The sequence below is a fragment of the Pagrus pagrus genome (assembly GCF_965226575.1).
Source record: "Pagrus pagrus genome assembly, chromosome: 2".
Taxonomy (NCBI): domain Eukaryota; kingdom Metazoa; phylum Chordata; class Actinopteri; order Spariformes; family Sparidae; genus Pagrus; species Pagrus pagrus.
In genome coordinates, this window is record NC_140186.1 from 19218753 (window position 1) to 19246459 (window position 27707).

The window sequence follows — 27707 nt, forward strand, 5'->3', positions numbered from 1 at the left end:
CCTGGGGACAAGATGCAGGAAGGGGGGATGCAATGGAAGGCGACAGTTCAATCAGAATCCCCGGCTTTCTCATCGAGCCGGGGGGTGGAGGAAAGCAGGGACGGGAGACAGGACGGCTATGTTTAATAATGTACTTGGAATCAGTGTAGAGGAATGTACAATAGTGTGCAAGATATGTGCTGTGATACTGCTCCAGAATGAACCAAAGACTTAAGAGGAGTGACAAATGAAAAATGTGGATAAATGTAAGACTGCGCCTCTGTCACACTGAGAACTACGGCCAGAAAACAAAACATCCAACATAAGTGTAACTATGCTTTCAATATATATACAGTTCTACCCTATCAATGATCCACCAATAGATAGCACCTATTGGCACACCATTGTCATATAACAACGAAAAACATTGGAAAAGGCAAGGCACTTCTCTTCAGTCAGTTCGAGAAACCATCACACTACGCGCTCACATGTACAGAGTGTGTTCCAGTCCACTCAGCCAATCATGAAGGAGCGATGATATAACACAAAAGTTCCCAACATTTTCAACAGCAAGCCCATTCAGATAAACACAGATCAAATTCAACCTTATGATGAATGTCTGAAGGTAGCACATGGGAGATTACCTTTGATGAAATCAACCAATCAAGCGTCACATAAAACAGATTTCTAATTTTGCAGGGGGACTCCCCTCGAAAATCCTTTGGGTGTTTGGGTGCTCACCAGCCAGACAAATGTGTTTGACTTTAAAATAATTTCTAAGGACATGAATATAAACATTGTGGCACCACAAATGAGCACAGATAATCGTTAATGGGTGTTTTGATTATATCGGACTTGGCGTTGCTTATATAGATATATCACAGATACATAAGTTGATGCTATGAAACATAATGTTACCATACTGTTAGGTATTTTACTTATTTATTCGACATCACAGCAAGCTTCGGTCCACTTTTCTCTCGCTCTTTCCAAAACACCGATCAGCAATGACATTCATGAATTTATCAAAATAGAAAAACGCTAGTGATTTGAAACTCACCTTGCGTTAACACAGCTTTGGCAGCTTTCAGTGAAGAGTCGGTGCATGGCAGAAAAAAAGATGCAGAAAAGCATTCTCCGATGTCTTTTCTAAAGTTACCCGTAAAGAGATGGAGCAGAGATTTCAGTCGCAGTTAAAGTCAGACTTGGCAGATAAGCCGACTGCCGCTGAAGCAGCTCTGTGACAAGATACCGAGGTAAACAACGGCTACTCAGCCAGATATACACACAGCAAGTATGGTAATTAAATGCTTTGAGCAAAAAGAGACATAAAAAAATATGCCGTAAAATTACACTCGTCGAAAAACAGTTTGTTAAAACGTCACGATATAATGGGGGGCGGGGAGGCGAATGAAGCACCACTAACAACAAAAACAAAAAAAAGGGAAAAAACGGACACGAATAAAATGACTTTTAAAAGCAGCTAAAATATGTAAGCTAACGATAGCGCTGGTTGGCGTTGTACGTCGTCGACCGTCAGGAGAGAAAACGGGCAGTTTTCGGTAAAAACAATCGCCGATGAGTTCTCGCGTATCAGAGCAAGACGGCCAGCCAGTCAGCCAGCCAACTTGTTTTAAAGTGCAAAAGAAATTTTTTTGTTTGTTTTTTTTTGTTTAGGTCGCCAGCTGGACGACTAGCGACGGGCTGGCTACCGCGAATGCAAAGTGAGAAACGACTCCGGGGAAATACATTCTGTGTGGATCCAGACAGCGGAGCGGACAGTCATGGTAGGCGTTCAGTGAGCTCTCGTTGACAGTGGTCTCGCAGCCATTTTGTTCAAACTAACAACACTGCAGTCTCCCTCTCCTCCTCCCAGAGAGCACTCAGACCAGGAAGTGGCTCCAGGTACGTCACTCCCGACCAACCAAAGCAGCGGACGCTAACTCCGCCCACCGCCCTCCGGCCCGCCCCCACGCCCCCGTTCTGTTCTCCAAACCTCCACAGAGGATGGTCAGGCTGGAGCTCATATTTCCAAGGTAATTGCTGAAGTATGCAGCTAATACTTTGTGCTTCAAAAAGAAACAAATGTGAGGCTGTTACAGATTTTAGGAGGATGGATGATATTGTAAAGACAGCAAAACATGAACCACACTGTAACGTTGTCAAAGCAATATGCTCGAAAAAAGCTGTTAAATAGGCTACCAAGTATAAAATGAATACTGTCTAGTACACATATGAAATATCATGCTCTTTAGACTTTATTTAGAGCCTTTACTGTAAGCTGCTCTATCATTGAGACTATTAACAACTAGAGCCTAAACAACACTTGATTTTTGAGGCCAATGCCGATACAATAGAAGGTGATGACAGGTGATTTTGCTATGAACCCTCAACTGTGGTAATCAAACCCTTGTGACGTAGATATTAATGAAGGCAGGATTTTACAGTTCAATAATAAACTAAGTGTAATCTAAAATGACACCAGTGCACTGAAATCGTAAACTTTATAGGGAATTTAATAATTTAAATCATCCCTTACTGCATTATTATCTCTTAAAACAATAAGTTTCATATTGGTGTTTATTGGGTAACATATATGCAGATACAGATATATCTGTAATAGGCCAATATTGGCCAACTGATATATCAGTCAGGTTCTAATATTAACAACTGAACAAATGACAAAGAACTATATATAATATTAATGGCTTCGGTTGTTATGACAATGCGTAGAGAATTATCAGCCGACTGTGCAGCTTGCTTCAGTTCTACAGAGCTGTTTAGCATCTTTCAACTCATTTTTTTTTGGTTTTATGGTCACTCTTACTCCTCATCAGCATCATTTTCAGACATATCAGGCAATTCTGTGTTTGCAGCTTGTTGCGTTTGCCTCAAATGGTAAAAATAAATACTTTACTGCAGCTTTAAGTGGGTAAAGTTGCAATACCTTGATATAAAAAGAGTGTGTGCACCAGTTTTACACATAAAGTGTGTTTACAGGTCTTGCTGAGTACTACTACATACGTGAAAAATGTAGTATAAAGCCGTTTGTGGCTTGAGAGGAAGATGCATGTAAACTGATAAATTGCCTCCAATGATGTAACTCAGTGGTTAAGACTGAGTGGATCACCAGTTAGCCTTCATTTTCCAAGTAGATTAAGTTGCTGGTTGCAGATTAAAAAAAGCATGGTGAAAAAAAGGTTTATAGGGAACCCATCTAAACACTGATTGTATTATTATTCTCTTATTTACTTCCTAATGATACATTAAAGCAAAGAACTTGTCAATTGCCAGTTTAAGTACTTCAAGTCATTTGCTTCTCTGAGTGTTATTATACATTATTACTGATTTTATTACTGATGCACCAACATGTAAGCAGCATTTTAATGTTCTGTGTGGTTGAAGTAAAGCACATTTTTAACAATTTGAAATCTTTTGGTATTTTTTTGGTATTTTAATCTACAGTAATGCATATTTTATGACCTGTTGGTATGCTTTGTATTTTAATCTTGACCTTCAAAGTAACTTGTAACTACATCTACTTAACAAAATGTAGAAAAGTAAAATGTACAATATTTTCTAGTGAATTGTTGTGAATTAGCCGTATGAAATAGCAGAAAATGGAAATCCGCAAGTAAGGTACAAGTACCTCATAACTGTACTCAAACAAATGTACTTAGTTACTTTCTCTACTGGCTCCTCGTGATATAGATAATAATACTTGCAGTGTAGAAATATGAACCATACTTCATGTGACTCATGACTAAAATAGTGCAAAAGAGCACATAAATAGATTAGTCATAAAATAAATTTGGAACTTGCACCATGAACTTTATTTAGCCGACTCAAATGTCTCTTAAAGGGCCCACCGCAAGTTTCTCTACCCTAGATGACCTTTGTCAAGAATCTCTTGATCACATGATGTCCAGAAACACTGGCCGATAATTCCAGGCTATTCTCACCATGATGGATGAGGTCGCCCTTGTGCCCCCCTGTACCGTGTCTGCAGCCGTCTCGGAGAAAAAGAAAATGTGGCCCCTGTCCATTCTCTCCACTTCTTTCTCATGGAAATGACCGCTCCGTGCACAGACAAACACACAGCCACACACACACTGTGAGGTGGGAACAGGTCAAGGCTGCGGTCCACAAAGGCGAAGGCTGACCAGTGAGAACTCTCTCAGCAAAGCTCTGGCCTCCTATACATCACTGGGAGAGACTGCTAATGAGAAAGCCAGGGGCCCCCGGCCAAAAGCTTTTTTTTCCTCCTTTTCAAGGCAAGATGCCCAGAGCTATTAAAATAGCATGCTCCAACTGAATGGAGAAAGCAGATGTTCCGTACTCAGGGTTAAGGGAGGTGAGAGCAGAGAGGAATGCCTACAGAAACGCCTTAAGGGATATGTAGTTCATTGTTGATCACAGACTGTTAAACTGTTTTGCTGTTCATTAATGCCACCAAAATAAACTGTGTTCTATGTACACATATTGTCACAGAGTTAATTGAAAGTGCCTACTTGAAGCATCAATCCAGTGATCTGTTACACCATGCAAACTAAAGTGGCTACACTACTCGTAGCTTAAGTCTCCTTCATGTAGACGCACATGAGTTATCAAAGATGGAGATGGAAATCTATGCACCACAATGGATGACTGCGACTTGGAATAATGATAGTGGTTTGACATGATCTCAGCCATCAAAGGCAAGCACTACTAAGGTGTGTGTGTGTGTGTGTGTGTGAAGAAAAAGGGCAGAGCGAGCATAAGTGTGTCTGTGTGTGCAGGCGTGCACATGTATTTATGTGTATATGAGCTTTCCTCGTGCACATCCACTCTCCGGCTCATGGAAGCTATTCCTCTTAGATGACTCTGAGATGTTTCTTTGACTCCACCAATTTCCCCAATTGCTTTCACATTTGAGCAGACTGCTGACAGAAGCGAGCCAATGGGAAAGGTCCGTCTGACATCCTGATAAGAAGCAGCCCAGACACGAGCTGTAGGACTGCAGCAGAGGCGATCGCTCACTCCTTCCCCTCTCAGACAATACACCTCTCCTCTCCTCTCCTCTCCTCTCCTCTCCTCTCCTCTCCTCTCCATTTTTTTCCAGTATGCTCTTCTGCCTTTTGTTTTAATTCCAGTCCAATCATGAGCCGCGTTCCGCATAAGGTTTTAATTTCAAGCCTGCCGCCGGAGTCTGCCAGACTTACACGCACACATGCACAAATTCACACAAGAATGCACGTGCATACACCAAACCACTGATTTTTATGCCTGCCATACGCACACTCACTTTACAGTCACGTCACAAATACACATAAACACACTTGCGTGTTACGTGGCTACATGCATATTTAATGCACGTGCTCCGTGGCTACATTTTATCATTTAAACATGTTTCCCATGGGAGAAAGTATCTCCATCCAGAATCATTAATAATCACACACATTCATAAAAGGCAGACACATCAGCAGACAAATTACATAAAAAGAATCCCAACAGGCTTTTTTTTTTGCTTTACTAGTCAAAACATATTCCATAGTTTATGACAGACCAGCTGAATTTATAGGATCATCAAATGAATTTTTTGCGCTCAAAATCTATTTTTTGCCTTCCTCTACGATACAAAGCCCCTCTTCAAATGCATCATCTTAACATTTAATCTCGTGGAATTAACCAAACAAACATGATCTGAGGCACAGCCAAACATCTCGTGACAGCACTGAGTACAAAAGCAGATCTCGGTTTTAAATCCTCATTCCCCAGACGCTGCATTCGTGAAAGAAGACATTTATAGTTGTGCTGTGTGATGCAGAATGACTGATGGGTTGGGGGTGTCAGTATTTGAGTATTGATTATGAATACTCAATCCTCCTCCACAGTCTGGACTTTATGCATGTGAGTAATCAAAATGCAGACAGCGAGCTACTGCTGCTTCGCACAAAGTGACATTTCCAAAGGCATGACTTGACATATGCAAAAGGACCGTCATGATGATAATTCTGACAGAGGAAGGAGCCGAATGAAACCATCTCCTAACTGCACATAAAAGGAGACTGTTGCGCAGCAAGTCTCCCAGTCCTGCTACTTCAAGGCAAAATTTGCAAGTGGTGGCTGTGCGCGATGGAGCTGAAACATTCATTGTGAGTTTTTCTCACTCTGATTAGCAATGTGATTGAAGTGCCTAACCATTAAATAATAGCGAAAGAGTGGCAAAACCCTGCCGAGTTGCTCATTGCTCATCTCCAAGGTCTGCAGCATTGCAATGGGAGATAAGACAGACTGCGAGTAGCTGAAGGCATCGAAGTCCAGAAGAGGAGGAGGGATCCTTTTCATTAACTTTCATTAAGACTAAAGAGTGAATTACCCTGAACAGAAGAGGTCTGACACATAAAAGCCGTTTCGTAGGGAAATATATGCACACTCGCACTCCCCTGCACTAAAACACATGCATACATGTACATACAAACATGGGTGCATTTGTATGCTGTTCATAAAAGCACACAGATTAGACTAGTTCTTGCATACAAATACAGTGCAGACCTTGACCACAAAATGCTCATAATCCTCCATATACTGCTGTGCCTCTCTAGTACATAATATATTATGGGGGAAGGACAATAGCAAGAAGAAACAGTCTATGCAGCGGCTGGTAAAGGAGCATTTCTAGGGGTGGGGAAGGGGTTGTACAACCTCTGTGTTCATGTGGGGGTGTTTTTGTGTGCGTGCATGCATGCTTGTGTGTGAGTGCATGTGTGTGTGTATTTGCCTGTGTCCATATGTGTGTGCTGTATGGGTGGAGGGAGGCAGGGCAGAGCGGAGCGTTGCAGTGCAGTAGGACAGCGTTTCTGAGCTGTGGTAATTTCCCCTGAGGCCAGCGAGCAGGTAAAGGCCAGCGAGAGAGAGAGGAGAGGGAGGGAGAGGAGAAGGCTGTAAGAGAGGGAGGAAAGCAGAGCGTGTGTGTCAGAGAATAATGAGGAATGATACAGCGGTGGCGGAAAAAGAGGCCGGCAGATGCCCAATCAAACACACACACACACATACACACATACACACACACACACACACACACACACACACACACGGCATTAACAGCAATTCAAGGTTGAATCCAGTGGCTCTCATTGTCAACACATTAATGTGTCTATTTTCATTTCAAATACCTTATCTTGTTAATGAGTGTTTCTGAACTGAGTCATTGTTTTTGTAATGAATTCATCTATTAATTACAAGTGCGCCTTTTCCTGATGACCTTGCTTTATTTTGTTACAGGCTGCAGACCTTAATATTAGCATACATTAAGCCCTGCTTATCTTTCATCCCCAATAGCTAATACGTTAAATTATCACCCACCCTCCTCCTAAAAAAAAAAAGGAAAAAAGCATCAACCACAACAGTGGTTTGTATTGCGGGGTGTGTGCATATGTGTGTGTGTTTGTGGGTGAGCACCCTCACTTATTAGCCCCTTCCCCCTCCCTACTTGCAAACTCATTACAAGGGTATAAGACCTGCGTGGATTTTATGGTGTTTTGGGAACTGACTGGTTAATCAGATTTATTGCACACTTAAGCTTAATTGATTGCCTTTATGGATTCAAATGAATAATTAAGTGCTAACAAGCCTAGTTTCTGTTTCATCATTCTGAAATGATGATAATGACCCACAGAGAGGGAAGGTGGTGGAGGTGTCAATCAAAAATTGCTAACATCACAGGATCCACTTTTCTGCCTCAGTCCTCTATTTACTATGGAAACTGATTATAATAATGCCACGTATGAGTTGTTCTACTTGCCTATCACTCAGAACATATTGTCAACCCCACCTCTAAACTCTTACTTGTAAAACCTGAAGCCAGGGATTAATTTTTCCATCTGCCGCTTTGCTCTTTATAGCCCTTCCGCTTTTATATTTGATGTTTCTATTAGAAATTAAGTCGCATCAGCTGTTATATACCTGCAGTGAAAGGACACACAGTGTATTAAGATCAAGGCGGTCCAAACAGAGACAACATATCCTGACCTTCACATGATCTTCACCAGATCAATACTATCATCAGCGCAGACGAGCGGTCGCAGATTAACCCAGCCTCCTATAACCACCCCCAACCCAAACACACACACTCCCTTTCTCTCTCTCTCTCTCTCATATACACACCTTATTCAGTAAGGGCCCTGGGTGTATTGATTGGATTGTACTGACTGACACACAGAACTACCACATGTGCAGACTTGCTTGTTGACTTTATTTTTCACTGGCTGGCTGTCTGGCATTGCCTCGTGGGCAGTTAAAGCGATATATTTGGGTCAGGGTAGTCCTGTTGTAGCTGTATGTGTCCCAAAACTGTAGGAACAGGACAGACGGATGCACTGCTGCTAAATATCAGCTTACCACAGCAAGAACTTTTATTAACTGTTTTTTTTTTTAAAAAAGGGACAAAATGATTTAAAGGGTAACTTCAACACTTTTACACATTAAAGTATGCTTACAGGTCTTGGGGAGCACTACTGCATATGTGAAAAAATAGAATAAAGCCATTTGTGGCTCCAGAGGAAGCTGCATGTAATCTGATAAACTGCCTTCAGTGGTGTCACTTAGTGGCTTACTTGCATTGTGGGTAATGAAGGTGCCAGGTCGTGAAAAGGAAGAAGAATGCGTGGAATAAAAGAGGTGATATCTCTGGTTCCGCTGTGTCGACTTTGATCATTTGTTTTTAAACTGTCCATAATGAGTCAGACAGTGCTAGGAGTGCAATGCTAGACCAGTAGACTGCTTTTTAAAGCCTGGTGCCCTTTAAAATGAATTACTTCATACTAAAAAAACTGTGCAATGTTGTACAATAACGATGCTTCTGCATTTACATGCGTGTTTGACATTAGAGAAAAGGCCACATGAGTAGGCCAACATCAGAGGTGTGGCACTGCATGTCATTTTTTCCACATACCTCCGTACATTCATTACATGCACACATGCATTGAAACAAACCCCTGAATCTGCCTCCTCACCAGCACATTTCCACAGAATATGCACCAACGCAGAGAGCAAAACAAGCAAGTCGATATATACGTGTCTGCGAGTGGCCAGAAGGCAACTAACTCAATCCCACATCCAATGTAAATGTTGGTGGCATATCCACAGGCAAGGGCTGATATTTAGAAGTCCATTAACACAGGGTGGAGATGGGTTAATTCACTGTTTGTAGCAGGGGATCCGGAGAGGGTTTAGGGCATACAAAGAGGAGGAAGGAGGGAGGTGGATGATGGGGAAAAAAGAGGAAAGAGACGGAAAGAAGGAGAGGAAAAAAGAGGGTGATATGTGAACAGAAAGAGAAAGAGAAAATATAGGAAGGCAGAGGAGGAATGCAAATAAATGTAGAGGGAGGTAGATGTGTATGTGAGGAAGGTTGGAGGGGCTGCTGGTGGTGGTGTTGATGGGTGGGGGTGGGAGGGTTGTTTTGAGCATTGCTGCCTGCTATCATCCGCCTCAGCCTGGGCGTCAGTTTGATTAATGCTGCTTTCCTCCAACTGACCTCCAAGGTCACTGGAATAGTGGGTACTCAGCCTCTCCCATTCGCTGCCACACTGGAGGGGGGTAACGGCCGTATAATATGCGCCCCCAGAGGCTCTTTCTCTCCGTTTTTTTTCTGTTTCCTCTTTTCCTCTCTGTCTGTCCCTCATTTAAACTCCCTCTCTCATCCTCTGTCTGTCTGTCTGCCTGTCTTTTCGTCTCTCCCCTTCATCTGCCCTTCCTCTCCTCCTATGTTCCCTCTATCGCTCATCCTCATCCATCTCGTTCTCCCTCTGTCCCTGTCTACCTGACTCCCTTGCTCGCTTTCCTACCGGCGCTCTCTAATCTGAAATGCAATCAAAAGAGGCAATAATGGAATGTGTTTGAAGATGCTGGAGAGAGAAAGGGGGGGTGCAGGCCTGCAAGGGGCTATTAGAGCACCCAGTGAGGTTTAGATAAACACATACACATTACACACACACAAACACTCACACACATGCCACGAACCACAAACACCACCACTTTTCCTTCCCTCCCCTCTGTTCACAGACAGACTGCCAAGGTGAAGGCACATGAATAGAGTTGTCTTACACCAATAGACACTTGGCAGCGACACACTTCCTCTGGCTGAGAAGCCACTTATTGTGCCAGCCAGTTCTTCCTGGCAAGAAGGGAGTTACATACAGAGAGAGAGAGAGAGAGAGAGAGAGAGAGAGAGAGGTGGGGGGACTTAAGGACAGAGGGAGTTTTAAAGTGTACCATCCTTCTTCAATATCATTTATTAGACTTGTGTATTGGTGATATACAGCCTTTCCGACTGTGAACCATTTTAAAACCTGTTATTTTTGCTGTATCATCATAGTGAGGATGTGACGGCACAAGAAACCAATTAACCTAGAGGGACAGCAAGCATGTGTATTTTGTGTGTGTTAAGCTGTGTCGAGACAAACATTACAGCCTCCTCTTTTATGTCAGGCTCTGGCAGGTGTTTTCTGGTGGCTTAATAGTATTACAAACCAATGTGTTCTGATAAGTGTTGAAACTGTGTATGTATCACTACAACACAGGCTCTTATTCAGGCACTTAGTTCAAGAACAAGTAGCTCAAGGTTGGATTTAAACAGGTCAGTTCATTGTGTGCATTTGCACTTAATGGCAGCTGCACTATTGCTAATTTGTACTTTATAAAAGTATTAGAGTATCAGATACTTGCATGTTCTGAACTGAGAATAACACCTCAGAGAGTCCCCCCTTTTCAATGCAACAGACTGAAGAATTCTTCATTAATAGTCTATCCTGTTGCTAAAGCAAAATCAGTGTTCTGCTAACTAGATTTGAATTTGAGGTTTCTGTGTGATATATGACATAAAATATGGCCATGACCATGACCGTATGGTATCGCATGGTATCACATGGTATCGTATCGTAGGTGTTCATCGGTCCACTCTTTTCTGTTGGACCAGGTCTAAATTATAGATTATAGATTTTTTGCTATTAGTGCAATATTATGTCACTTTTTTACCTTAAAATATCAGCTTCAAAATAATTTTAATGGTACAGTGTATTGTAATAGGGTGTCTCTGTCTCAGCCACTCTGCCCCACCCCCCATCACTTGTTTCTGCACTATGTAACTTCAGTGAGAGGGTAGGATCGTTACATACATGTTTACTTCAACATACAAGTTTTCAACACATAACATTGTTATGACCTAATAAGTTGTTTGTAGTCAGCACCTACTTTATGTCTGACAAATTGTTACAGACCTGGGATTTGTATCTATGACAGTGGTGTTGCACTCAGAAACTGTGGGGGGCGCCAAATTGCACAAAAAGTCAATTTCTACATAATGTTGCTTTACATGACAAGATTGTGATTCACAAAAAGACAGTTATTATATTCTATCAATTGCGCAGATGGATATAAAATGTTAATTGTTGGTGCAAGTTCTTGCAACAAAAAAAGTTCGGACTTAGTTTCTTAATGATTATTATTATTATAGGTATTTATGCTTTTTTGACTTGCTGGGCTTTAATCGATGGCACATCATTCTGCTTCCAGTGTAGATGTTGCTTCTCTATTCAGGTCTGATCGGATTGACAGCAATTGGGAATGTGTCTTCCTATTCTCAGGTCCTCTTTCGATTGAGTGTGTTTTTAAAAAAAGTTTATGCATGTCAGGTGTTTTTCCACAGCATCATTATGGTTTGGGCCGAAAAGACCTCTACAGCTTATCACCAAATCGTCATCTTTCTTTCAAATCCTCAACTTTCTAGGACGATATACACATTTCAGTTGCAAACTTTTGTCGTTGGTCATTTTTGTAAGGCAGGCCTAAACAAGATGGCGTCTGAAAATGTGTGCAAAGAAGCCAATGGTGTAATCGCAGGCTGGAGAGTTAGCCCTACTGTGCTCTGTCAATTTGTCTCACACTCTGTACCCGCCATCCCCCCACCCTCTTTCCTTTTTTCTCCGTCTCTCCCTGTTCCCTTTTTCCAGTCAGCGCCTGAGTGGGAGGGACACACATACACACACACACACGCTCCCGAGCATCATGAATCTTTCATGCGAGCGGGCTGTATAATCCCTGAGGCGTGCTCTCCGAGACCCACACACACCCGCCTCCATCACCTTGCACCAGGAGAGGGGGAAAGAGAGAGAGAGAGAGGGAGAGACAAGCAGACGGGAGAGAGAGGGCGAGTGACAGAGAGAGACAGAGAGATAGATGGAGAGACGGGGACATGTAAAGGAAAGGGGGTGGGGGGGTGATGGAGGAGGGAGGGCAGGGATGGGAGCAGCAAAAGACAAATTGAAGGTGTGAAGTACGACCTGGCTGGAATTACCTTCCTTCTTTTGACCATCGAGGGAGGGATGAAAGAGGAGGAGGAAGAGATAACAATGGAGAGGTTTGCTCGCTTTTTTCTTGGCCGCTGAAGGCTGCAGTGGAAAGTCAATTGGCTTCTCATTACTAGTCCATGTCTGACAGAAGCACGCTTAACACTTTGGCCACCCCCCCCCACCCCCCATCAGTCCAAATGGTAAATGGAAAACTTGCGGGGGACAATGTGATATGTTTTCATCCACCTTTTTTTATGACACACACTGTATTTGCACATAAGAAAACCTGAAAACACTTATAAGGTATTTTTTCTCTATTAATTTTCTTAAAAATCGCAGAAATGTTGGATGGAAATGTTAATTAGTGAGTTCTATTTAGGCTTAAGATGTGAAAAGATGAATGGCAAACAACATTTTTTAAAACAAAAAATCAATTTGCTTAAAATGACTTTCGCCTGCAGTTTGTGTTGTTGTGTTTCCTGCTGCTACACATTTAAAAATAAAGGTTCAAGTTAGAACTGAAGAAACTGAATACTATACTTTACACCAATAATGTCCTCCTCTAACAAACTCCTCAGAAAATCTTCCAGTAATAAAAAGTGAAGAAAAAGGGCAGAAAACTTAAAGAGGTGCTGAACTCCAAAACAAACTAATACACAATCCTGACATACTATAATCTCGTAAAGTCATTATAGCTATCTTGTTAGACATGATTCAACATCATAATGTTAATCCAGGACCATTATTTGAACTGACCAATCACGTTTTTGTGATGTCATAGCTTTGTAACTCCGAAAAATACACACATGGGAGAAGTTAGCCTCTCAAACAAACGTGGTTAACATTGTGAAAGGGTCTATTTTAAACCCAAATCTTAATCCTAAATGTAACCAAGGACGTGTTGCTTGAACCAAATTGCAACAGAAAACTGAAATAATAAGTCAACTAAGTTTAAATGGAGAAGTCGACATTATAAAAGTAAGCAACCTCCTTCGTTTGTGGACTTCATTGCAAACATTAATTATGATGAACACAATCGCCTATACTATCCACTATTACATATGACAACACACCAAAACAATGAGCAAATAGAGGGTAAAAAGCTCCATATGATTGGGTTGGGTGCAAGCAGTTTACGATTTGTTTGCTTCAACAAACTGGATGATGGACAGTTCAAGTATTGTGTCCTTTGCACATCTTGTTTTGTACCATCCCTTTTCACCCTCCTGCCTCGGACATGTTCAGATAAATACCACATTATAACTCCTTCAATAGACTCCCAACACAGTTGATTAGCGTCATACTGGCTTTCTTTGGTGTGTGTCTCCCCGAATGCAGGTTGCCCAGGTTAGTTGCTAATGGACTGACAATGGAGGACTCGCGGGGGACTGGACGACACAGTTGTGACTGCTGCTTTAATTACCTGGGACCAGTCAACACAGCAGCAGAGAAAACCTTCTCAATGGCCAGATGAGCTTATCATGCCCCCGCAACCTCACACCCCAGGCCTCTCATTTACTATGACACTGATTAACAGGGTTGTTCGGGATGAAAAGGCGGTCGTTTGAAAGTATGACTGTGAATATGTCTGAAATCATCTTGGCAGTATAAATGCATGTAAGGAGCAAACATTTTAATTAGCATTTTTATTGTGTATAGAGTTCTATGTAGTCCAGACTGGGACATGTCAAGGTCCCCAACATACACACACACACACACACACACACACACACACACACACACACACACACACACACACACACACTGCTCATGAAGAGGCTGGATAAAGGAGAAGGGAAGCAATCACTAAACAACTTATAATTTGCGTACATGTATGTGCAGTGGGCGCATGCTTTTTGACTTTTAGAGGTTGCATATTGTGCGTGTGCCATCTTAAATGCTCACGTGCCCACATTAGTGTTTTTTCACGTGTGTTGTTATACTCGCCCACGGTGAGCCTGTCTGTGTGCGTGTGTGAAGGCGTGTGTGTGTGCACCCTAAATGCATAATGTGTGTTTTCAGGGGCCAATAGGTCGACCGTTTCCCTCCTTCCAGCACCTTGCCCTCACTCCCATTACTGCTCTCTCACGGTCTCAGCCACATTTCACTATGCACTCTACGTCTGAGTGCCACCTACGAAATACAATTAAGGTGAGTTATGACCACTCCATAGGAGGGACGGGGAGGGTGGGGTGAAGTGTGCTCGTGTGTGTGTGGGTGGGTGGGTGTGTTAGGCATATATAAGGGGAGGGAGTGAGAGAATGCATCACTTTGGCGGGGCAAACAGAACCGCCAAGTGTCATATGTAGCTCAGACAGACACACAGACGCACACACAGTCAGTCAGACATGGTCCCTTCCTCGGTGGAACGGAGCGGAGGGGGCAAGCGGGCGATGGGTTGAGATTGAGGTGGGGGCTGTGGGTGGTGGACGGTGCAGTGCCAATTTCACGCCTCCGCTCATCTCTGCCTCTTCCAGCTGCACGCTGCATGCTCTACTCTTCTCCCCGGCTCTCCTCCCCCAGCTAAGCTTTACCCCGCCAATACACACACACACACACACACAACCCCTTCTCCAATGACTGTACCTCCCCACCCCATCCAACCCTCCTCGCCCCTCCCAGCCTCCCTCCACATAGGTTGGAGTGTGACAGCACAGTGGCATGGGGGGGATCTATCTCCAAATAACAACCCACAGCACATAATAAACCACAATCGGAGCTGCCTCGGAAAGAAAAAAGAGAAACAAAGAGGCAAAACAGCAACGGTGCAAAGCAGCACGAGAGAAACCTTGTACCCCCTGTTCAATCCTTTAGCACCCACATCCAGCTCAAGATGGATGCCTCGGTGCGCTCACGCCTTACGCTTGGTGGCACAAGGACAAAAAGAGGGCACAGGAAAAAACACAACAGCTCAATTTGCATTCGTAAAGGTAACATTTGTTTACGGCGCGCGCGACACCCCTCTTAACGATCCCGCCGCTGATTGAAGCAAGCGTCCTAATTAAGCATTAATTACTCAACAATAGAAGTGGCAATTTGGTGGTGGCTACGCAACGCTGACATATTCCCACCTGTGCTTATGTCAACACAGCATTATTACCATCACCACCTGCTGTGGTTATGGCTATCTAAACAGTCATAAACGTCAGCTCGGGCATATTGTCCCACAGTTGCTATACGACTAAGCAATATGTTTTCCCTCTCTCCCTCTCTCTGATAGCTTCTTTCTTCTGGTACACACCAGCAGACGGCACACAAGCGGTGAGTTTCTTCTCTGGTGTTAATTGGTGAAAGCAGTGGGATTTACACAGGCAGGCAGGCAGTGAGGGTTTTCCCTTTGTAGTGGCACAGTGTTTACAGTCCTGCTGCAGCGCAGGCTGGGGCCGCGTGGACGCCGCCTTTTGTTTGCAGCACATCACACAGAGACAGAAGATAAACCCTGCTGCGTTTCACATCTCACATAAATGCACATGTACACACAAATTCACACTGGCAGACACTCACAAACTCAAACACACCTGACAGAGCGAGAAGGGGGATTAGAGAGCTACTGGTGGACAGATGGGAAAGCAAATATGCGGTGTTGGGTGTTCCACCAGACATGAGGTGAACTCAGTCTTGTGTAGACACCTCATCTGGAGATACGGAGCATGTGAGTTTGTGACCACAACAGATTGGAGGGAGGAAGATTAACAAGGTGGAGAAGAAGGTGGTCAACTGGAGTGTTTCACTGGAGCATGTTTGACAGCAGCGAGCACATCAATTTGGAGATATGATGTATGTGGTTGCCCTGAGATTAGAGCTTGGAGACAGGAAAGTTGGTCACTGAGAAGGTGTGATGGTGGAAAAGTTGTGAAGCACGTAAACACCAAGTGTAAGAGCAAAATAAAGCAACATTCATTAGACACGGACATACACTGTTAACAAACACCATGTTTTAACAGTAAATTCTGACAGTAAACTACTGTTATTATGCTTTTGCAATGCATGGCGGGTAATTATTTGAAATATTACAGTAAGCTGCTATGAATTTGAATTCAAGCGACATTCTGAAGCAATCGTAAAAAAAGTACAAATGGGACATTGCAAGTTAAAACTGTTATTAGGGTAAGGCACCATACAGTAATTGAGCAGTACAATACTGCAGTTTAACATCAAGGTACACATGCTAACATGCCAAAAGGCTAACAACATGCAAACAGGCTTACAAGTAGTCAAACAAGGTACAAATGCTAACAGGCTAACATGCAAACAAACAATATGGTAGGGTTAACATAAAAACACAGTACATTGTTGTAATATTATCATAAATGTACAATACATATGTAATTACAATAACTACAGATGCTTATTACAGTATCATAATGTCATTTTACATTGAAATACTATATTCCTGCAATAAACTGGGTCTGGGTTGTGGTAGAAACTGTCTGATTTTCAAAAACTTATGAGTAGTATTTGCATGATACTAAAAGGTTTATTAAGTCAGATGTTACAATAGTTCCCACCTGCCCTGCTACACTGGATGTGTGGATATCAGTGAAGGCAGTAACAGGATCAACCACCTTATTCACAAAAAAAGTGCACACAAGGGAAAGAAGATACCAGCAGTAAACCTAAAGGCTTACTGAACTCCCTAGAAAAAGCCCAGAATGGGGATTTCACACATGAACAAACTTTGCTTTTTTCCTCCATCCCCAAAGGCATCCACTTGTGCCTGTGGGCTAACTAACCGATGGGAGAATCATCCCACTCCTGATCCGTCGTTCCCTTTGGCCCATTTCCCCCATCCCTAAATTAGTGAAATTTTCACAAAGCGGGAATGCATTAGGGAGGGATCAGGGCAAATGGCACATTATGAACACTGTCAGAAGTGGCCTATTAAAGAGGATTCAGACATTATCGACGCCTACGTATCTGGAGAACAATCTCAGTTAAGTTAATAACGTGCAATTAATCATAGGTCACTTAGTGCAAGATGGGGTATAACATGCTGCTGTGGAAGCAGGCCTAATCTGCTGTCCATCCGTCCAGAGGAAGAGAGAGATGGATGGAGGCAGGCTGGCGAACTGTAATCTAGATGGGGAGCTGGCTTCGGTTTTTGACAGCTAGCCAGATATGGAATGGCTGAGGCTAACCACTTGTCACTAGCTTACAGCTTTACTCAGCAGGCCTCTGGGACACTTCCCATTATATTTTTTTTTTATGAGTACAGATAAGCATTTTTCATGGCTTTTGAAGCAATATTGTTTTTATGTTGTTACCTTATACAGCCCTACTGGGCTACTGGATGGCATGACGTTGAGGCAGCACGGTGGTTCAGCACTGTCACCTCACAGCAAGAAGGTCTTAGGATTCATTAAAGAGGATCAAATGTGAAAACAGCCTGTCCTTGTGAAGTTTGCACACTCTCTCCAAGTTTCCTGTGGGTTTCGCAACATGTTGGGTATTAGCAACACTCCAGTCATTGCCTCTAACCGTTAGGGTTAGGTTTAAAAGCAGTGACCTTTCATTCCTTGGTGCTGAGCTGTGACCTATGCTGCTCCTGCATTCACATGTGCCAAAAGCAGGAAAGTACTCTCCTCAAAGCTACTGTATAGCTTGCAGTAATTTACTGACATTTCTTTTTCACAGACTACTTCAACATTCAAAGAAAGACCTTGTTATTGTCGATCTTGTCTGAAGCACCCACTGTGGAGGTGGAGAGTTTTGAAGGGACTTTTATTACCCAGGCCGTGCTGTGCGTGTTCTAGTGAAGCTCTAGCAAAAGTTTATCTCTCATACTTTCCTCTCACTCATGCTCACTCATTTTTGCCTGTCATTATCTGGGACCGTCAATGGATATCAGCTTCTCACAACAGCCGGGCACATCTATCCCATAGCATGGCGACACACCTTCGTTGATAGCCTATCATCTTGCTGCATTCTTTTAAATACGATTGTCTCCTGCCTTTAGTTAATTCATGCTGATGTTTTGTGCGTGCCCTCCACCACCCTGCCTTCGTAGATTCACCAGCTTCATCAGCTCAATATTCATCAGCCTCTGTCTCAGAAGAGTCATCAACCACCACCACCAGTGTCTAGACTCTGTGGGGGGATTCTTCTTGCTGCTGCTCAGGGCAGACGCCCTTCGATCGCGAAATCTCTCTATACAGTCTAAGAACCAACGACTTACTGACAAGACCCATTATCACATATCATCTGCGGTAATATCTCACATTTAATCTGCGGTAATAAACATTTTTTTTACTTCATTCACCAGTCTCTCCTGATTGAAATGGAGGTTAGCTGATGGATTTCATGCAGAATGGTACTGAGCATGCAAAATATGTAACTACGTCTTGCTGAGAAGCCCTTGTCTGAGATACATGGAAAACCCATACCTTGAACCTATACATGTGTGAAAGCAATAGTGTAGTAAGCTAAATGATCACTTTATTAGTTTAAGTCGGAGTTGTATGTACAGTATGTATGCCAGAATTTCTTAAACATTTGTGAAATATGCTATTCAGCGATTGAATTCTCAGTATTTTTGAATGAGCATTGCTTAACTATTGTGGCTAACAGTCTTGCTATAGTGTCAGTATCTTACACTAATTTACATGTGTTTACCACGTATATTGTAGCCTAACACCTAACATTGTCCATTCTGATGAAAAGACACTCAACAGGTCACTAGGCTACACACAGTGCTGGGTAGTAATGCATTACTCAGTAACAAGTTACTGTAATATGATCACTTCCCGCATTAATGAGTGGGGTAGGGATTACAATTTCCAAATCCGTAATTATATTAAAGTTACCATATTAGGTAACACTGCATTACTGCGTTGCCAGAACACTGTTTTTTGTCCAAGGTAGGCTTCCCAGGTCAGGGCAGGTCGTATCGGCTAGCTTAAAAGCTCATCTCAAAGATGCAAAAAACAACTACAAAAAATACAACATGTAGGTAAAATAGCTGGAGGATCTGATAAAGCAGCACAGTAATGTAAAACTTGTGAAAAAACCACGGTGCTGGCATTGAGGCGTCAGTGAAGCAGCATGCACTCTGACTGAACAACAAAAACTGGATTTCAGAGCAGGACACGGTGGTGGAGTGACGTAAAGTGGATATAAGATGTAAAGAAGCTCCTTGCTGGGTATATCATGGAAGAGATGTTACCTACATAAAAGTAAAATAGTAATAGAATGAGTAATTAGTAAAAAGAAACTTATTACACTTCCTGAGAACTTACCCAACATTGGCTAAACATCACACAAGCAAAAAAACCCTGAGTGTATAAAAGAAATGGAAGTTACCACTGTGATGGCACCTGTTGGTTTGTGGACTACTGTTTTTAAGCTTTGGCAACCATAGAGGTAGCCATATTTGCATGAAAGGGTGGAGCTAAGTTATCAGCTAACCCTGCAAGCGGTTCATCTGTAATTCACATTAACTGGGATGTTAATCGAAGCTAGTGTAAAACCCTGCTGGCCATCAGAAAAAATCCACTACGTCCACTTCTTTTCTAAAGTCTATGCAAAAAATGCATAAAAAAACTCAATATAAACAAATTGCTTTTCCTACCATAATCAAACAATCTGGCCAGTAACTTCAAAATATGAAGTTTTGTGTCAAAAATGTTGATGGACAGATGGATGCACCAGATGGATGTCTGAAGTGAACATCCACCTGACCCTCATGAGAGGTTAGGATCAGGGTTACATATTTTACAACTGTATAAAATATCTGGTTATTCTGGCCTTCATGCATGTATCTAGCCTTAAGGGATGTTTTGATCTCACAGAGGCTTTAACAATAAAAACAGGGAATATTGTGACAATGGAGAGGCATGTACTGTATAAGAAGGTAGACAGGTATCACAGACAGAGGATAAGGGACTTTAATCTGATATCACAACAGCACTGGAAAAGAAATAGGAATTTAATCCATCGCCCAGTGACAGGGAAGAGACGGGAGGGACAGAGAGGATGAGGGAGATGGAGAAAGTGCAAGAGAGAGGTGGAGGAAGAGAGAGGGAGCGAGGGGAGACAAGCAGTGGAAAAATTCACTTCCACAGTTGGCTGATCTAGGAAATCCTGCAATCTCGCGGCAGCCAGAAAGCAGGAGCAGATGAGCCATGTCTCTCCATCTCTCATCCTCTCTCTCTATCCATCTTCCTCCCTTCTTTTCCTCTCGCTCTCCCTCTCCAGTTGAGTTGGCTACAAGCTTTTTTCTTTCTCTCTCCCTCACTCCTTTGTTCTCTCTCCTCTCGCTCACGATCTTTTATATCGTCTTTTTCTTTCTTTCGCCTCCACTTCACTGAACTCACTCTGCCCCCCCGCCCCTTTCTCTCTCTCTCTGTCTCTCTCTCTCTCTCTCTCATGATGTCCGGAGCTGTTTGACTAGTGCTCAAGCCAGACTATAGCCCCCAGTGGGCTCATCTCACACCTCCAGGCCTGGTGCCAGCCAGTCAGCCGGTGAGTGGTGTTTCAACTGACAGACAGACAGCACCCGGCGCTCTGCTGGCCCTGATCAGGATGCATACAGTTGACCGGGAGGGAGAATAGGAGGAAAGAGACACGCTGAAGTGCTGCAGGTTAATTTTCTCTCCCATTTAGATGAGCAGGGTGAGAGGAGTTTGGGTGGAGAGATAGAAGAAAAAAGTGTGTGTATAGTTTTGGTCTGCCTCATCTACATTTAAATTGTGTGTATTGAGTCTTACAAGAAGTGTCTGCACATCAGGCTGAGTGTGTGCATGTGTGTGTGTGTGTGTGTGTGTGTGTTATGCCACAGAATACCAATTGCCAGTGATACAGCCAAAGCCTTTAGGCTGCCTCATTGTACTTCGCAGCAAACCACCCATCACCAGTGAAAGCCCACTTCTCTCCATAAAGACAATAAAGACAACTCTCCATGCTGGCAGAATAATAACTGAAGTGGGGGGTGTCACATATTACATAGCAGGTCAAGTATGGATGAGCGTGTGCATTGTATAATGGCAGGAGTAAACGGTGCACAACAAGGACAAATTGAGATGCTCTAACAAAGCAATTACATCTTCTAATAAAGCTGTAATTGTGTTTCATTATGGCGAGACGACATCTATTTGCATCATCTTTTATTCCCTTGCTCATTGAGTGGTGCCTGCTCGCTAACCTCTGACTGGCTCAAACAATGCTTATTATGCTTACGGTGGTGATCACACACAAACACCGGCAACACATAAACGCGCGCACACACGCACAGAACAAGACAATGAAGTGAGGGAAGCCTCTAGCGTCACGGCGTAGATCTCTCCATTGAGAACCTGTAATTATAGAGCCTGTCTCAAGATAAATCAATTAACGCCAACATATAGCTTTTAATTTAATCTGGAGCTAATTAAGGTGAGGAGACATGCGGGAGGGAGTGAGGCAGGGAGGGGGGAGGGGGGGATGGTGGCGGTGGCGGTGGCGGTGGAGGTAGGACGTACAGTACAGGAGGTGTGTGTATCTGCGGAGGCTGGGGGGATCGTGCCAGTCCCCGGGTTCAACCACGCACGGCGGAGATGATTGAAATGAATTCCGCTGGCAATTCGGTTCGGGGATCTCCACTGTCAGCTCAGCATTACAAAACATCACCTGGAGCGGTCTGACTGACAGGTGACGCTTTAATTGAAATAATTTAGTTGCTCATTAACTTGGGCTTGAAGAGGAGAGATGAAAAAGTGTGAATGTGTGTGTGTGTGAAAACAGACAAAAGAGAGAAATGGAGCAATTTGGCTGGAAGGAGCTTTTTCTCGGTGGCCTGTAGATGCAAGTCAAAAGTGACACAGTCCTAAAGCTGCTGACTGAGCCTCTTATTCCACAGAAAGGAAGCAGAGAAAGCCATTCACAGCTCTGCCAAGGCCATGCCAACAGCCTATTTCTGGGATCGCTTTACATGGTAACCAAAAAGATGCATTTTTTAACGACAAGACAGATTGGATGTTTGTATCTGATAAAGCTTGGACTGTGTGTGTCTGAGTGTGTGCATGTTTTATTGCAGAGAGGTCATATCTCATACATCCTCTCCCTTATCGCGGCTAGAATCTCCATTGGTTGCGGTATGAAGCCCAGTGCTGACGGAAATCGCACCGGTCTTCAATTCAGCCACCATGAGACGTGGTTCCGGTCTTGCTGATTATCTGCTTTCTCCGTTCCGCCACCCCACACCACTATCAGCTGCTACCTCTCCATCTGAGCACACTAACACTAATGCAGGAGAACCCAAAGCAGCTGTATCGTCTGACAATAGTGGAGATGGACAATCTGGACCTGTATGTGTGTGTCGGAGATGTTTAAAAGAACAGAAAAAAAAGGAAATTCGTTTAAGTCTCCTTCATGGTCCAGGCTGTTATTGTTCAGGCAGTAGGGATATTTTTTTAAATTTCACTCCACATGAATTATTTCCTGAATAAGTACATACTTAAATGTGCAGTATGTAATTTCTGCCGCTCGGTCAAAAGCAAGTATCATGGGATCATGGGAGTTGCTGTCTTCATTGTTAAACAACCACCATTTCTAATGAGAATCTAGCTGTATGAGTCAGGAAGAAATGGTAATGGGCAAGGTGATGTATTAAAGCAACTCAATCGCCAGAATACATTTTGGAAAAGTATGTTTCTTCAAAACTTTACATTGTGCTCATGATCTGGTTAGGTTTAGGCACAAAAAACACTTGGTTAGGGTTTGGGATAAAACTGTTTTGTCTTTCAATCGTGCATGGACCAGGGACCGTCTCCGGAGTCGGTCAAACACACTCCACATCAAATGAGCTCATTTTTTAATCCATTTTGTAATCCCATCTCTGTTTCTGTTCAAATCCATGATGATTAGTAGCTGCCTACCAACAAAAAGACAGTGCTACTTTTAAATGTAATCAACTGAAGACAAGTGCAACATCAGTTGAAGACCCACCTTCAAGAAGGGAGCCCTGCTGTAATGGAGATGCAAATCCCTGCCGAGTCAAACTCTGTCAAACCCAGCCAGCACATGTGTACAGAAAAGGGCTACAGTGCTTCCATTGCGGTCACTGGCGGTGTGCAGTTAGCTTGGTAATGTAGAGAGTTCATGAGTAGGTGGGGGAAAGCAAGTAACCAGAATGAGCTTCTGTCTGACCCAGACTGGAAGGCATGCTTGCTGAAAGCAGCATATAGTGTGGCAGAGTTCAAAGTTGAGTTTGAAAATGCATCACTACAGAAGAGTGTTTTGGCACCGTAACAGGGACTTTTCACTTTGGATCTGGATACAGCGAAGCAAGTCAGCCTTGAAGCAAATTTGTTTTTCCATAGGTGACCATTACAAAAGACATCTTTTAACCTGATGGCAGGACTCAAATTGCACACAAAGCAAGTTATTACTCTGTGTGTTATTGCGTATATGTTTTAAACCAGGTCCAAACCAGGAAGAGAGAAAGGCTTTCTGGTGTATGCACTAGGTGAATAATATTTATGTGCGGGTGCCTCAATATGTCCAACATTCATCTGCAAACCTACAATTAATCTTGTGTAACCTTAAACTTGTGCACAATTAAAAATATCCCCTCAGATTAATAATCGATTTGATAGAAGACATTTTGAAAGTGGCGACATAAATCAAAAATAACCAGAGAGAGAAAACAAAATAATGAGTAAAAGGAAAGAACAACTATTGAACGACAGAGAACAGTGACAGATCTCTCTACTCTCTCTCATTACTTGGCCTCAGGACACACTGTGAGGTGACAGCACACACACACACACAAACACACACGCACACACGCACACACACACACACACACACACACAGTCACACATTCACAAAAAACATAAATGTACAATTGCACAATTGCACGTTTAATTCCACACTGCTCACATTGATCTTCATCTTTCTCCTGGCTCGTCTGCCTTCACATTCAGTGAAACTTGAACTCTGGTTGGCATTAACCGCTGGCAGATCATTAGGAGAGGAGACAGGAAGGGCAGGAGTTTTGAGGCGTGGTGAAAACGGACAATTTTGTCGTCAATTAAGGCAAACTTTTGACTCTAGTTTTGTTCCTTTGTCACCCATGCTGTGGTTTAATTTTTTTATTTCATTTTATTTGCCAACATTTAACCCGGCAGATGATCATTTTGGGCAACGCCCGTGCCAGTAGCATGCAAAGATTTGTCGACTATCTAAAATGCAACACAGAAACAGCAGAAGAATCCCATAAATAAAATACTTACAGAAAAAAACAATCATTTTACGTGTACGCAAAGAGTTTTGACTTTAATTTTCTCGCAATTCTGACTTTTTTCTCAGAATATGAATTTTTCTCTCAGAGTTAAAGACACTGGCCCTAATCCTCTTCTGTATACGAGAGTTGTTCATCCACATGTCTTAAAAAATCACTTCCTTTGGTTTAAAATGGCTGAAGTTTGGAGAGTGGCTGGAGGGAAGCAGAGTAAATCATCGCCTAGTTATTTGACTGCCAGAGCTTTCTTACTTTTCAGGGTAATTAAAGTCATAAATGAACTCAATGGGGACATTAGTTACTTTACATATTTGGGAGAACGAGAGAGAAATGCGCATGAGAAAAGATAGATAGAGATACAGAGAGTAGGAGAAGAGTTAAAACACAGAGGCAGAGTCAGATGAAAGATAAATAGAGCGATAAACCATCTGTCCATCGGAAAGTACTGCAGAGTATACATCAACCAGCTACACCGCTCTTATGTTTCCAACAAAGACATGAAATGCCTATTGTCTTTAATAGCTCTCTATATTATAATCCATATGGACACAACATATTGAAGTATTATATGTGTGTACATAGAGTACATGACCGTTCTCGCCAACGCTCTCTGCCCTGGGGGATCATAAAATGCTCATTAATTCCTTAAATTAGCTTAAACGCCCTTATTGAACGCCACCTTCATGATTATTTTTTTGCTTATTAACTATTCCCTAAGTGGGCTGCCTGGGTCCTGTCAGGTCAGAGGAGTTCTGTGCGAGTGTGTGTGTGTGTGTGTGTGTGCTGGGGGAGAGGAGAAGCCAGTGCAGAGGCAGACCTAACCCCCCCCCCCTGCCACCTCCCCTTCCCTGTCTCTCTCTCTCTCTCTCTCTCTCTCTCTCTCTCTCTCTCTCTCTCGCCAAGCACAGGGGCCTATCGCAGTTGCCTTGGTGACGCTGGCTGGCAGCCGATAGGAAAAAGAGGCTGGCGAATGGAAAATGTCAATTACTGCTGAAGATATGTAGATCTGAGTGAGAGACTGCAGCAGAGAGAGAGAGAGAGAGAGAGAGGGAGGAAGAGGAGAAGAAGGAAAAGAGCAGGCGGGAAGAATACCAAATAAAAAAGAGGTGTGGTGGTGTCAGACTGCAGCGGGAGTGAGACAGACAGAGATAGAGAGAGACGTTGGGGGGAGGCTGACGGCCAAATATAGCAAGAGGTTATAGAGGAAAGTCGAGGGGAGTGGGGGGAGTGGGGGGGGGGGGGGGGGGGGGGGGGGGGGGGGTGAGAGAAGGGAGGGCACAAGGGTGTTAATGCAGGAGATGAGAGGCTGAATTGAACACCGGCTGCTGACAGAGAACGTCTGTCCACATCTATTATAACACCTTTCCCGTTTCTGAGGAGCTGCACGCTTCTGTTCATTATTCCTCTCTTTCTCTCTGTCACTCTCCCTCTCTGTCTCTCTCCCATCCACAACTTCAGCACCTGCCTCTACCTCTAACTGGCAATTTGATTAAGCCTGGGAGATAAGGTCGCACAGGAGAGGAGAGCAGAGCGAGAGGGGGGGTGGGACGGGACGGGGACAGGGACGGGGACGCTAGAGCCATTCTGGTGTAATCGCAGCATTGATCTCCTAAGCATGTGGCCAGTATAGATTATGGGACCAAGTTAGGTCCATCATGGGCTTTGGAGTCAAAGATAAATGCGCATGTGTGTGTGCGTGCGCCTGAATCCAGTACAGTTAATCATGCATGCATATCCTGCTTGGCGCACGTGTCCACCCTATTTGTATGTGTGCATATTTAGCCTTTTTAGCTGGATATATGCATCTCCTCTAGATGTGTGCGCTCGTGGAATAAGCATATCCTATTTGAGTGTGTATCACTAGTGCTAAGTTGAATTAATGTGTCCCTACCCCCATTCCAATTTCCATCAGAGGTCTCTTGACCCTCCCACTCTGCAGGCACATAATGGTCCATTTGGGGTTTAGCAGCAGGCATTACCAGGGAGTATGGAGACAGTGAGCTAGACTGTATTTCCATAAGACTGGGACACAGAGGCCCTTCTATACATATATTACCCCCTTTGTGTCTGAGAGGTCTCATGTGGGGCTTGTCTACTACACCAATGCATGTGAGGAGGCAGGCGCACACCCCCACACACACGTAAAGGCAAAAACACACAAGACAGGAGGCATATACAACCTGAAAACACACATAAATGTACCGTACACACAGGTGCTCCTATAGCAATGCTATCACACGTACATATATATGCAAACACACATGCACACACAGATACGACAGTTATACCCACACAGCAGCCGGCGTGTGATTGACACTGATGAGCTCTGAAGGGAGTCATCCCACCTTTGCTGTCATAACACTGTCGCTGTACAGTCTCGAATGCATTTGCTTGACTTTGACGCATTAGAGGTCTGTAAAGTACTTTTATGTTTTGCTTTTAAATCCACCTTTCCCCCCAAAACACCTTGAAGGAAACTTTCCCCCGTTTAGATTTTAATTACGTGTCTCACTTTTCTAATAGAGCTTCGTTCACAGCAGACATTTCTGCTTGTCATAGCAGGAAAAGCACAGGTATAATTCATATCAATGTTGCCAGATGCACGATAAATGTTGCATTTGTACAATGACTTTGCCCTGCTTACATTAACAGTTGGTTTTAGTCTATGCTGTCTTATTTGGATATTTTTCCCAACATGATCAGAATCGTAAAATATGGATCCTACGTCTGCGTCACGTAGAGAGAAAGAACTTGATGTTTACCGTATGCTGAAATTCCAAGAAGGCCCGGATAATTAAGATTTTCTCATAGACAGATTTTCACAAAGTTCATAAAGTTTCTCCTTACTCAAGAACTCACAAAGCTGAGCAATTTTATAAGGGAGTCTGGGGAATTTCTTTCCTGCTTCATCTTTTTGCTGTTGTTGGTGTTCAACTTTGCCGTCTGCTGTAGTGCAAAACGTTCTCAAATTGTTGTAAATTGTTAATAACTATTAGATATAAGTTATCCCAACATTTCAAATGAATACAAAAACATGGATGCTGTGCACTATTTACAATCAAATCATTTTATAGACTGAGCCCGCAGCAACCTCAGCTGTGACTCACTTCCCACGTCCCTGATGTAGGCTATGATTCCTTCTCCTGCCGCTTGCTGCTCAATTGAAGGCGGAGCTTGAACTT

At 43.2% G+C, this 27707-nt stretch overlaps 1 protein-coding gene and 1 long non-coding RNA gene across 7 annotated transcripts in view; one reads left to right on the forward strand and one right to left on the reverse strand.

Moving 5' to 3' along the window:
• The window catches only part of tnrc6c2 (trinucleotide repeat containing adaptor 6C2), an 88715-nt gene that overhangs the window by 54131 nt on the left and 6877 nt on the right, over window positions 1-27707 (reverse strand). For 3 of the 6 annotated variants that reach the window (XM_084382898.1, XM_084382897.1, XM_084382896.1), the window contains exon 1: window positions 1040-1847. The exons of 1 other annotated variant lie outside the window; for it this stretch is intronic. The gene's annotated coding sequence lies outside the window, so the exon portion shown is untranslated. Of the gene's footprint in view, window positions 1-1039; window positions 1849-27707 lie in introns of those variants that run through there. 2 more of the 6 variants (XM_084382895.1, XM_084382893.1) reach the window with 1 other exon arrangement.
• Window positions 1677-13860, forward strand: LOC311274925. Its single transcript, XR_014624799.1, has 3 exons — window positions 1677-1766; window positions 1856-2015; window positions 13647-13860. It is a non-coding gene; the product is annotated as an uncharacterized lncRNA (long non-coding RNA).